Consider the following 12,953-nt stretch of genomic DNA (forward strand, 5'->3'; position numbering starts at 1 on the left):
TTCCACCCCCCTCCTCCTTCACCTCTCCCTTCTCTTCCCCCCCCGCCACCCCCCCCCTCCCCCCCCCCCCCCCGAGTCGATAAAAGAACAAGTGTGAGATCTCAATATCTGTATCATTATTAATTCTAATAAGTGTTCAGGCTTAATATCCCGGCTCATCTGCTGCTGACACTAATGTCTGTACAGCCGCTGGCCATGTGCATGCATTTTATGAGTCGGATAGAGGTGCTGCAGTACATGGTTTTGCCACCAGAGGGGGCACTTTTCCCTGATAACCCATGCCATGCCTCATTCACTTAAGATTGATATCTAAGTAGACTTGGGAGCTGTCATGTATTAAAAGTGTCTTCATTTGTATAGGAGATGCCTGAGTTCTATCTCGCCTTCGACACAGCAGCCGATAGGCTGATTTATTTAACACTGCCACTAGGGGTGCTACAAAAAAATTTGGTAGGGGGGTTAAGCCTAAAATACCTTTGCAGTGTGCTTAACCCCCTTGTCCCATCCTGCACTGCAAGGGCTAAATGCCCATTGAAGTATCAGTTCACCTTTATAGAAGAATGACATATACTGTCCCTAAACACCATCCCACTACCCTGGACTAAGCCGAATTAAAAAAAAGGTCAATGCTGTGCTCATACCTTGTACCCATTCTCGCGAGGAATCAAGCATTCCCCAATGGGGCTGTCGCTGCATTGCTATGGTTAAGTGTTTGTTTTGATCTAGGTACTAAAATAAAAAAAGATATTTTCACCTCAGGGGTGTAACTAGAAATCACAGGGCCCCATAGCAAAATTTTGTATGGGGCCCTGTGATTTCTAGTTACACACGTTGCAGAGCCCACCTGAGATCCCACACAGCCCACCTGAGAGTGACCCTGCAGAGCCCACCATAGAATCTCTATGGTGGGCTCTGCAGGGTCTCAGGTGGGCTGGTCACACCTCTGCACACCCTTAACCTATCAGCTCTGATGCGCTGTCCGCCTCCTCCACGGTCGCTGGTGGGCCCCGCCTCCTCCATCGCCGGGCCCCACCTCCTCCGCTGCCGACCACAGGCCCCGCCACCTCCTCCACTGCCGAATCCAGCCTGATCTGAACAGCGGCGCGTTCCTCTTCACAGCTGCCAGTGACAGCCAGCAGCATCAGATGCCATAGCGACCCAGGCGGCCTGCACGGCATCAGGGATGTTCTGGCCGGCGTCTCCCTGTGCCCAGGGCTCCATAACGGCCGCCTGGGTCACGATGGCGATTGTTACACCACTGGTTCACCTGACCCTCTGTACACCTGTTCCTGTAGCCTCTTCTCCCCTGGGCTCCAGTGGTCTAAGCCCCGCTGATGTCCTCACGTTTAATACATTGACTTGCACTGGACATCGAGGTACATGCCACAGCCAGAGCGGAAGGGGGGAGAGGAGGGAGGTCGCCATCACAGGATCGAGGATCGGGTAAGTATATCTTTTTTTTTCCAGTACTAGACCAAAAGGAGCACTTAACCCTTGCAGTGCACGGGTAGCCCCACTGCAAGGGGTCATTTGTAATTTGCCCAAAGTTCTTTGATATCACATACGTCCGAGAAACAATTTCCATCCACTGCCATACATTTTTTTTTTTTTTTACATTTTGCACGAAGTGAGATTGCAACTTAAAACTTCTTCCAGCTACAGTAACAGAACATACATTCTTATTTTTGGTATCAGGTGATGGAAACGGAACATCTCCTACCTGTTTAATGAGCCCGCCATTCCCTGTGTGTATATGCAGCAGCAGTTGAGCTGGAATGATCAAAGCGACACAGCTGAAAACATATATGTTGATGTGGTATTGAGAAGCCTCAGGCATCACTTTCATGCTCTCACTGTACCTGTATACTGTAGAATGTATAGAATGGCGTCAGCAGTACTGCAGATTTGAGTGACATTACAACAACAACAACAGCAAAAAAAGTAATATAGCATAATTTGACCGCATTGTCACCACTATAACATGGAAGCATCTACAGAGGGCACATTACCTTGTCACCCTTTAGGTTGATGCCCCAAGTGGGTATGTGTAGAAGCCAAAAGGGTTTCTGGGGAATAAATGTGGGTGGTAGAAAACTTAAAGGGCCTCGCTCAATAAATGTCCCCTCAGGACAAAGTAACAGTGTCTGCTGATAGCCCCTACTCAGCAATTATACTTACTAGGGATGCACTGATACTGGTTTTTCGGCATCGAGTAGGAGTACCGATATTTTGCTTTCGGTACTTGCTGATACCGAGTACCGATATCGGTGCTTCTGCTGCCATTGAGCCAGCTTCCCGGGCTATCAGGAAGCTGGGCGGCGGGTAATGATATGCCACCTGGCTTTATGATTGCCCGGGAAGCTGGCTCCATGTTGTTTGGCCGGCTTGATTGTGATTGGCCGGGAAACTGGCTTCCCAGTCAATCAGCATCAAGGCAGCTTCCCAGCCAATCAGCAAGAAGCTGGCTGTTGGGCCCGGGAAACTGGCTTCCCAGCTAATTAGCATGGAGCTGGCTTCCCAGGCCAATCAGGAAGCCGGGAGGTGGGTCATTACTCGCCATCTGGCGTCTTGATTGCCCGGGAAGCCGGCTCTATGTTCCACTACGGAAGTGCCGTAAGTTCCGGTATCGGAGGTAAGTATCAGAGTATTTGTGGGAGTACGAGTACTTGCCGAAATACTTGGTATCAGCACCGATACTAGTATCGATACCAGTGCATCCCTAATACTTACCCATCAATGCTCCCAAGAGTAAGCACTGGTGTTGGATAGGGATGAGCTTGAGTTAGACCCGACCCCAAACTGTTCATAGTTTGACAAACGGGGAAATGATTTGGTTTGTTTGCCCCACCAACTGAACGTCCTAGCAACCAATGATGCTGTGCGCCCCCAAACAGCGTCATTGGTTGCTAGGATACTAGTGGCTGGGCTTCACAACGTAAGTGGTTGCTAGGGCAGAAGTGGGCGCACCATTACAACCTTTCACGCTGTGGGACCGCCAGTGTGATGGCCTCTCCCTGAGTTCCTCTTTGCATTTGAAGTCTTTTCTACACTCCTCAAGTTGTCCTCAACTGCAACCACTCCAACCCTTAATGACACAGTACTGTATTATCTTCATATGTTCTATGTTTCATTTGCCTCAATATACTAATGGGGCCCCTTCCACCCCCAGGACCCATAGTAGCTGCATAGGCTGCTATGGCTATAGCTACGCCATCTCAAGTTGGCCTCAACTGCAACCGCTCCAACCCTTAATGACACAGTACTGTATTATCTTCATATGTTCTATGTTTCATTTGCCTCAATATACTAATGGGGCCCCTTCCACCCCCAGGACCCATAGTAGCTGCATAGGCTGCTATGGCTATAGCTACGCCATTGCAACCAATGACGCTTTGAGGCCCAGCCACTAGTGTCCTAGCAACCAATAATTCTGGATTTCTTTCTGGGTTTGGCAAATGTCCAAGCAAACCAAATCCAGGCCTGTTTGCTCATTTCAAGTTTTGGATGGTGTTGATCATACCTGGGTGGATGATATCACTACCCACCCTTCCGCACCCTTTGCGCCAGGCAATTGGCCATCCAGGTCACACGAGGGAGGTCTGATGTCACCCCATACCTGAAAAACACTCCTCCATTAAAGCAATGGAGGGCTTTGATTGAGCAGGGAGGGACCTGATAGATGTGATATATCTGTGACCCAGTAGGGCGGATTTCTTGTATTGGTGATAATGCTGCCAATGAGCCAGGAAACAAAGGTCAAATCCAATTGGGACCAGAGACAACATTAAAAAATGGAGGTTCAGCCTACTAAAACGAAGTGTTTTTACTGCTGCTGTGACTCAGGTAGGGATATTTCCTTTCACTTCCTGTCCTGGTGACACTGCTGGGCATTTAGACAGCAAAAAAGACCTGACGACAGTTCAAACCTTCCCTGCACTATCCAAAACTGAGAAAAAGTTTGGATAAAGTTACACTTAGAACTAAGAAAATGATCTTTTTTGGAAAAATAACTCCTGTCTGATTTTCTTTAGCTTTCATATTACCTTACTCTTAGTGGAGTAAATATATATCTACCCTTCAGTCTCCTGTCTAAGGAATGCAGGACTGTCAACTTAGATAAAGATTTGGTACTCATCATTATTTCCACATTCAAACTAACTGCCGTAATGGATTGTTATACTAGTTATTCGCATTGTTTAAAGCCAAGTTAAAGTCACAGAAATAGATATGCAGTCAGATAAATATTGTGTTCACCTCCTCCAGTTATCTATTATAGCAGTTGTACAGGGAGCCTAAATGTACCTGTTCAGTCCAATAGGCATCAGATGTAGACCCAGAAAAGAAATAGACACCGGCACTCCAATAGTAAATCGATTACGTCTATTTATTGACGTACATCAAAAGCAAAATAACACACTTAGTGCGACATTTCGGGGACACACAGGAACCCCTTCATCAGGCAAAAGAAGCCTGATGAAGGGGTTCCTGTGTGTCCCCGAAATGTCGCACTAAGTGTGTTATTTTGCTTTTGATGTACGTCAATAAATAGACGTAATCGATTTACTATTGGAGTGCCGGTGTCTATTTCTTTTCTGCATTACTTTGACGGTGGCCATCCATCGACTACTGAGCACCGAGTATACTTTGTTGGACGTGCGGTCAGGAGTGCAATGGGTACATGGACTGTAATCAGATGTAGACCCAGCACACTCAGTAACCAGCACTCAGTAACAGAGCTTGTCAGACACGCCTTCCTCTGCAAAATAGTTCTGCATGAGGACACTATTGCTGATAGGGTGTGGCTGTTACTCTGCTCTGGCAGCACAGGGCACTGCAGTGTCAGGGCAAGAGGAAGAATTTTCACTGGAGAAAAAAATGTTTTTTTTTAAAGACAAAAAAATGGCTACAAATTATAGCAAGCTGGGATAGAGGAATATAAAGAGATAAAAAGGATGTGAGACTTCAAATGTGCTTAAAAATGGTTTAGTGTGTGTGTGTGACAGCAGTAGAGGTGGTGAGGATGCACTCAAAAATATATCATTTTAAAGTTTATACTTTTTTCAAAAGAAAGAAAGCAAGACAAGCTCTTTGGCTGTGTGACTCTGTGACTGAATCACGGACCTATCACAGGTGCCGCCAGCACCAGGGCCCGAGGCTGGGTGGGGGGGCCCAGTGCGATTTGGTCCCGGGCATCCCCCCATTGGTGGAATGCGGGGCAGTGCAGGGTACCGTGGGGGAGGGGTGTCCAATGCTTCCTGGGAAGTGGGGGTTTGATGGGTACCTGCTCGGACTCCAGGCCGCGCCCCTAGTAAAACGCGGTGGGAGAGAGGAGACCTGAGCATCAGCGCATGCGCTGGTGCGGGGATAACCAGAGGAGAGCTGGAGATGGAGGGGGCAGAAAGAGGAGTGCACATAAGAGAAACAATGTATCCGATTATAGAATCTGGACTGGGAGCCAATCAGGACCAGCACTGCTCAGAGATTCCTGTGTACATAAAGCTCTCCATGTACATATGAATTAATGTATATATTGACCAGTGTATAAAGAGATCAGTGTTTATATAGAGATCACTGTGTGCTATACTTCCCACTGTGTATATAGAGATCCAGGGGCTGACCTACCATTGGTGCAGCTGGTGTGACAGGCTTCTGTGAGGTGGGGACCATGGCTTCTAAGTGGGGAAAAAGGGGGGGGTGGGGGTTGGGGGGCCCGAGATAAAAATCTTGCACCAGGGCACTTTGTTGCTTAGGTCTGCCGCTGGACTGAATAAAACCTTGGATGCAGCCATACATACAGAGGGGAAGAGAAGAGGCTGACTCCAAGGTCTAACTCATTCACTTGTGTGTGTAAATTTCACCTTGAGCTGTTGAGCTCTGTAAATAAAAAGCTTTTTACAAAAACAGGTAAGGAGAACCCATAGACCAGGGGTAGGTAATCTTCAGCCCTCCAGCTGTGGCGAAACTACAAATCCAATGTCTCTGGGAGTTATGCCTGTAGCTGTCAGTGTCTTGCAATGCCTCATGGGACATGTGACTAAAGTTTGCCTACCCTTCCCTTAGACCGAATCAGTGTCCCCTGTAATTCTCTCCACAGACAGAGTGTGCTGTCTGAGAAAAACAGGGCTCTATTACATTCCATATTGCTGCTACTGTGCACATGCATTCACAAAGTGAGAACAGAGGGATGACCTCTTCAATATGCTGCTGCTCCTTAGTTGCCCAAACGTCCACCAGGGCATGCACTGGACCAGACAAAATTGCTTAACTGCAGACCCGGCAGAAGTGCCCAGATCACAAGATCAGCTTAACGCCATAACAAATACTTTAGCAGGCAAAACAGTTCCACTTATTTTTATTTAAATGTGAACTTAGCTGGTTGCCTGTGGGGAGGCTTCAGAGCAATATTACGGATCTTTGTGGTGTGATTGAGCTATTTACTGCAAGGCTCTATGTCCTAGAATCCTTGTGGACCCCCTTTAAGGCCATGGTGCACATGGAGGTTTTTCTTCTTTTTAAGTACTGCTGTGCATCAACCCACATTCAGCTTGCTTCTCCACAGGTGCAGAGAAAGCAAAAAAAATAAATAGAGCAAGAGAGCAAAGAAAAAAAAAATCAATAATAAAGAAAAATCAATTTGAATAAAAGAGAAGGAAAAAAAAACTTCAAGATAACTTAAAGAAAAAGGATAAATCAGGGGTGGAGGATATTGCAAGGCCCGAGCCAGGCCGCCCCCTCTCTGTGCTTCGGGGAGTCAAGGGCAGCAATGAAGAAGCTTTGATGGTCTGTGAATAGCCCACAGACACCACGGCCGGCTGATTTATACTGTCCTTTTAAATTCAATTTGTGAGTCTCGAATTGTTATTTAACCAGTTTCTCTCCAATCGATTCAGGCTCGCCCTGAACAAGATCCAGCTTGGGAGAACGAGGAGCCGGCAAGTGTCTGGAAAAATCAACAAAATTAACTCAGCGGACAATGGCTGGCCTCGGGGTGTAATAGGGCTGGAAGACAGGATGGCAGCCTGCGAACGGGCCTGGGAGGGGGATGGCGGCCAGGGAGTGCTGAGCCAAGATCTTCTGCATAGAAATCTATCAAGGTTGGCCAACACATCTATCACATTTAGTATAGATTAGTTTGAAATGGTGTCATCTCTCATATTAAATATGCATTTTTCTAAGGAAATCAGGTATAAAGCTGAAATTACAGTTTTGTGGTAAAAGATACTTTGTATCTCTTCTGCCAAAAAACAAACAAAACCCTCTTCCCTTTCTCCCTTCTATCCAAAAAAAAAATCTTTCACTTTTTGTAGAAGATACCTTGTATCTCTTCTCCCCCCCAAAAAAGAAAAACTAAGGAGTCAGTCAGCTTTGCATTGCTCATGAGCTAATAGGAAACATTCTGATAGGAGGGGAAACGTGAGATTAGCTTTAAAAAAAACACAAAAAAAACCTGACCCTAAACCATTATACATTCCTTTTATGTGCAAGGAAATACTGTCTGCAGGGGCTTAAACACAAGGTGAATTTCTTTGTGGTAACACCCAATCAATGTTCAGAAATCATATGTAATTAATGTGACTACACTGAGGTATTGAAAGGTGTCAGTTTGGCTGATCGAGGTCTCTGACTTTTTTTTTTACAGTAAAAAAATCTCCAACCTTCAAAAACTTCCAGGTACATAGAAAAAGAACTGGTATCAGGTAAACCCGAATTCTTCTGAATTTAAATGAGAACTATGGGGTTAAGGCTTTTCCCCATAGTTCTCCTTAGGGTAACGAGAGGACACAAACTAGCGTCCTCCCGTCACCCTAGACTCAGTATACCGCGAACTGTAGCTTGCGGTATACTGAGACGCCGCAGCTGAAGCGGACCCCGACAATTATGCCGTGATCCGCCCAGCTGCGCGTGACTGACAGCTGGCTCTGCCTATCTAGAGGCAGAGCCAGCTGTACCCGCCCCCTCTCCCTTCCGTTGCGCCAGTCAGCGCTGGAGGGTCGGAGCAGGGAGAGGGGAATCCAGCCCCTCCCCTGTCACGACAGAGAGCCGTGACAGGATCGAGAGGTGAGCAAACGCCGGTATGTGTTCGCTCACCTCCCGATCTACTGAGCTGACCTGTGACAGTCTCATTGTCACAGGTCGGCTAGAACTATGAGGTGAGTGAAAAGCACTCACCTCATAGTTCTCCTTTAATTATTGTTAGACAAAGCACCCCACCGCCTCATGACAAACTGTCTCTGAACATATTTTGCTGCTTCGTGGGGACAGATAAGATCAAAAGAGGAAAAAAAAAAGTATTTTCCCAATAAAGGCCTTCAAGAAGCATCATAGGGGACGTAACATCAGTGGTTGCTCATGGACATTCAGCTCAGTAGCCACCAGCTGGTCATATGTAAGAGTTTTGCAGACAGTGATAAGGGGTATTGGGGAATGATTGGCTCGGCAGGAGGACCCAGCTGACCACAGCAGTGGCCTAAGGGGTGAATTACAGTTCCCCCAATCAAGGTGGAAAAGCAATTACAGACATAAAGTCATCCAAGTGATCCCGTTGTGGGGGGTGGGTTTTGTTTCTTCCATGGTGTTTTCGGGGTGATCGGGGGGGTTGACTTGGAACATGAAGGGTGAGTTCTGCCCGGAGATAACCGCGGCATCGCAGGTTCGTCGTCGGGGGCCACATCTGTACGACCCAATAGGTGTAGAGAGTCAAGGCAGTCTTTCAGCTCTTCCACGGAGGTAAAAGTATAGGACTTGCTGTCGTAGAAAAATTGTATCTTGAATGGAAAGCCCCAGCGATAGCGAATTTTCTTAGCCTGCAGGACTTGTAGCAAGGGTCTAAATTCCCTCCGGCGTGCAATAGTGGCTGGCGAGAGATCTGTGTACACTTGGTATGGGTAACCCTGGAATTGTAGTGTCCCGGTTTCCCTAGCCGCTTGAAGCAAACGTTCTTTGGTGCGGTAGTAGTGCAGACGCACTATGATGTCCCTCGGTGGGCCGTCAGGCGTGCGTTTCGTTAGGGCCCTGTGAATCCTATCGAATTCCATCCTGTCAATGGGGATATCAGGTGCAAGTTCCTGAAATAGTGCTGTTATTGTGGACTGGAGGTCCAGTACCACTTCTGGGACCCCTCTGATGCGCAGATTAGATCTGCGGTCACGGTTTTCATTGTCCTCCATCTGTGTGAGCAGGGCTAGATTCATTGAACGAAGTTTTTCCAAGTCATCCTCATGACCCTCTATAATGGTAGTGATGTCATTGCAGCGGGATTCCAATGTGGAGGTTCGCTTGCCAACATCCCTAATTTCTCTAATAAGCTGAGAGGTGATCTGTTTAGAGACCTTATCCAAGGCCTTGTGCAAGGTCGTCTCAAATTGGGCCATTAGGGATGGTGTGAGCTCGGGGTCTGACTGGGCCCTCTGTGAATCGTCTCCCTGCGGATCTTGGGGTTCCACTGAGGAGTTAGAATCCTCGTGATGTAAGGCAGGTGGCGCTGCAGCCAGCTTGTGTGCCGCGCGGCCCAAGGCCTCATGGAGGGTCGGCTGGTTTAGCTTACCGCCTCGGCTTCTGGTCTGAGACATGCCGGTATGTACCGATCGGCGGCGGGAGCCCGGATCCTGTGACCCTTGTTGGGAGCGCGAACAAGTCCGGTTATCAACTGTAAAGGTCAGCGTTCCTCCCGTTCTGGCGCGGAGCTGATTAGTATGCGGCCATCTTCGTCAGCCTCGCGCATGCGCTCCCATATGTAAGAGTTTTAAACAATTGCCTGTGAAAAATACATTTTACAAGGTCCTATTGGCTGTATATTTGAACATAATAATGGGAATGGTGATTGAAGGCATTGCAGGTATAGTGGAATTAAACCACAGGAGTCTAATTGGTCCAAGAGGGAAAGGGGGCATGGCTGTAGCTACCTGTGGCTTTTAAATACACATTTGAAAGTAGATCTAAAACCTGAGTGTATCATAAATAATTTACATGTTTCCTTTTTTCCCCATAAAATACTGTTTTCTTGCTTTTTTTTTCATCCTTTGTTGCATCTCCGTGCTGCTGACCTCCTCCAACTTCTTTCACCCCCTTCTTTTTTAAATGCACTCTCTCCAGCTGCACATCATTGCTCTGGATTGGCTTCCAGATAGTGACAATGGTGGACCATGCCTGCACAATGTGTATCAGCATTGCTACTTGAAGTTTTAATCGGAGGAGCATGACAGGATGTCAGCACAGGATAGCAATCAGGAGACAGTTGTCATTCCATAACAGGAAATAAAAGCAGATTTTAAAACATTAAGACTGAGCCAAGAGAGGGGCGGTTGGGAGCCATGCATACTGGGCCTCTGGTCTCCTTCACATTTGCTCGTCTTGGCCCCATTTTTGCATTCCTGAGCATGAACTACGAACATATTCAACCACAGCTAGTGATAGTCACATTCAATTGGGATTATTCTGTAATCTTGAAGACGTTTTGTAGTTTATCAAAATAACTTCTTCAGTTCAAACGAATGTCAGCTACATACCCAATTAATGTTGGTTGTCCAAAGACAGCATGGGAGGTGTGGAAGTTGTGGAACCACCATGTTCTGGGTCCATGATCCTAGGTGAGCTACCTGCCTGTGTGTATATAAATACAATGATATAAGGTGTAGAATTGTTGGGGTGTGTTCCTGGTATGGTGGGGGGTGTCAATGCTGGGGTATGTGCCTGGGATATAATTGTTGGGGTATGTTCCTGATACGGTGGGGTATTAATGTTGGGGTATGTTCTTGGTATGATGGGGGTATAGATGATGAGGTATGTTCCTGGTATGCTTGTGATATATATGTTGGGTTATGTTCCTGATTCGGTGGTGATACAAATGTTGGGGTATATTCTCTGTATGGTTGGAGTATAAATGTTGGAATATGTTGTTGATTTTGTGGGGTAAAAATGTTGGGGTATATTCCTGGTATGGTGGGGTATAAATGTTGGGGTATATTCCTGGTATGGTGGGGATATAAATGTTGGGGTATATTCCTGGTATGGTGGGGGTATAAATGTTGGGGTATGTTCCTGATATGGTGGGGATATAAATGTTGGGGTATATTCCTTGTATGGTGGGGGTATAAATGTTGGGGTATGTTCCTGATACGGTGGTAATATAAATGTTGGGGTATATTCCTGGTATGGTGGGGATATAAATGTTGGGGTATATTCCTGGTATGGTGGGGGTATAAATGTTGGGGTATGTTCCTGATATGGTGGGGATATAAATGTTGGGGTATATTCCTTGTATGGTGGGGGTATAAATGTTGGGGTATGTTCCTGATACGGTGGTAATATAAATGTTGGGGTTTATTCCAGGTATGGTGGGGATATAAATGTTGGGGGATGTTCCTGATATGGTGGGGGTATAAATGTTGGGGTATATTCCTGATATGGTGGGGGCATAAATGTTGGGGTATGTTCCTGATATGGTGGGGATATAAATGTTGGGGGATGTTCCTGATATGGTGGGGGTATAAATGTTGGGGTATATTCCTGATATGGTGGGGGCATAAATGTTGGGGTATGTTCCTGATATGGTGGGGATATAAATGTTGGGGTATATTACTGGTATGGTGGGAGTATAAGTGTTGGGGTATGTTCCTTGTATGGTGGGGGTATAAATGTTGGGGTATATTCCTGATATGGTGGGGGCATAAATGTTGGGGTATGTTCCTGATATGGGAGTATAAGTGTTGGGGTATGTTCCTTGTATGGTGGGGGTATAAATGTTGGGGTATATTCCTGATATGGTGGGGGCATAAATGTTGGGGTATGTTCCTGATATGGTGGTGATATAAATGTTGGGGTATGTTCCTGATATGGTGGGGGTATAAATGTTGGGGTATGTTCCTGATATGGTGGTGATATAAATGTTGGGGTATGTTCCTGATATGGTGGGGGTATAAATGTTGGGGTATGTTCCTGGCATTCATCAGAACTGAAGAAGTGGCTTCAAGAAGCTACAAAATGTCTTCAACATTACAGAATAAGTCCAGTTGAATGGGGCTGGCTCCTACTAGCATGCCATGGATAAAGGGAAACCTTCATAGATGTATTAAACATGAAGATTTTCATTATACTGTGCCTGTGAGCATTTTATGGCACAGGAGAGGAGAGTTGAGAGCAGGAAGAAACCAGCCAAGTTGCCTGAGAAGGGAACTGACAGAGTTGCCTTCATATTAAGCAGTGCACTATTGTCAGGTGGGCCTTCACCAGGACCCATGAAGCATCTGCTATGCAACAGTCCAAGTCACCATTATGCTACTGGCATGGGGAAAATGAAAGAGTTAATGAAATGGTAGACTGGAAGGAGGTGGCGGTAGGGGGGCTGCTTTTGCCGTTACGGCTATACAGTAATTGAATGCATGTTCTACAGCTCCCGTGTATCATCTTTATGGAAATTTGACATTTCAGAAACTCAGTACAAAAGGCTAGTCGTGTTCTCTTTGGGAGGGGTTAAGGAATTAACGCCTTTCTCTCCCTCGCGAAGACTGTATCCCCGACTGGAAGATATATATCAATTCTCCATCATGCAGCTGCAAAACGGACAACCAGACCCTCCAGCAAGATAAACGACACAATTGGTATACAACACGGAGAGCTTGAAGATCTGAGACTCAACATTAAAGTGACCATAAAAGGCCAGGGGATGGTGGGTGGAGGAAATGAAAGCCTCCAATAAAACTGCGATGGAGAGCAAGCAAACGCATAAATGGTGAATAAACTTAATTTATAATCTTTTTCTCTGGAACATAATTGCTCTGCTCCTGTACAAACAGAGCTGACATTCAGATACAATAATACGCTTAGATCTTTGAGATGACAGTACGCTGTGAGGAGGGCTGCTGGAACCGCACTTCCTCCAGGCATTAGTGCACTAACTTTTCCCACGCAGATATTTATGTAGCTGTTTTAGGTTAAAAGAGTTCTACACTTGCAGA

This window comes from Nanorana parkeri, unplaced genomic scaffold, assembly GCF_000935625.1.
Source record: "Nanorana parkeri isolate BGI_ZX_2015 unplaced genomic scaffold, ASM93562v1 scaffold178, whole genome shotgun sequence".
NCBI classification, from domain to species: Eukaryota; Metazoa; Chordata; class Amphibia; order Anura; family Dicroglossidae; genus Nanorana; species Nanorana parkeri.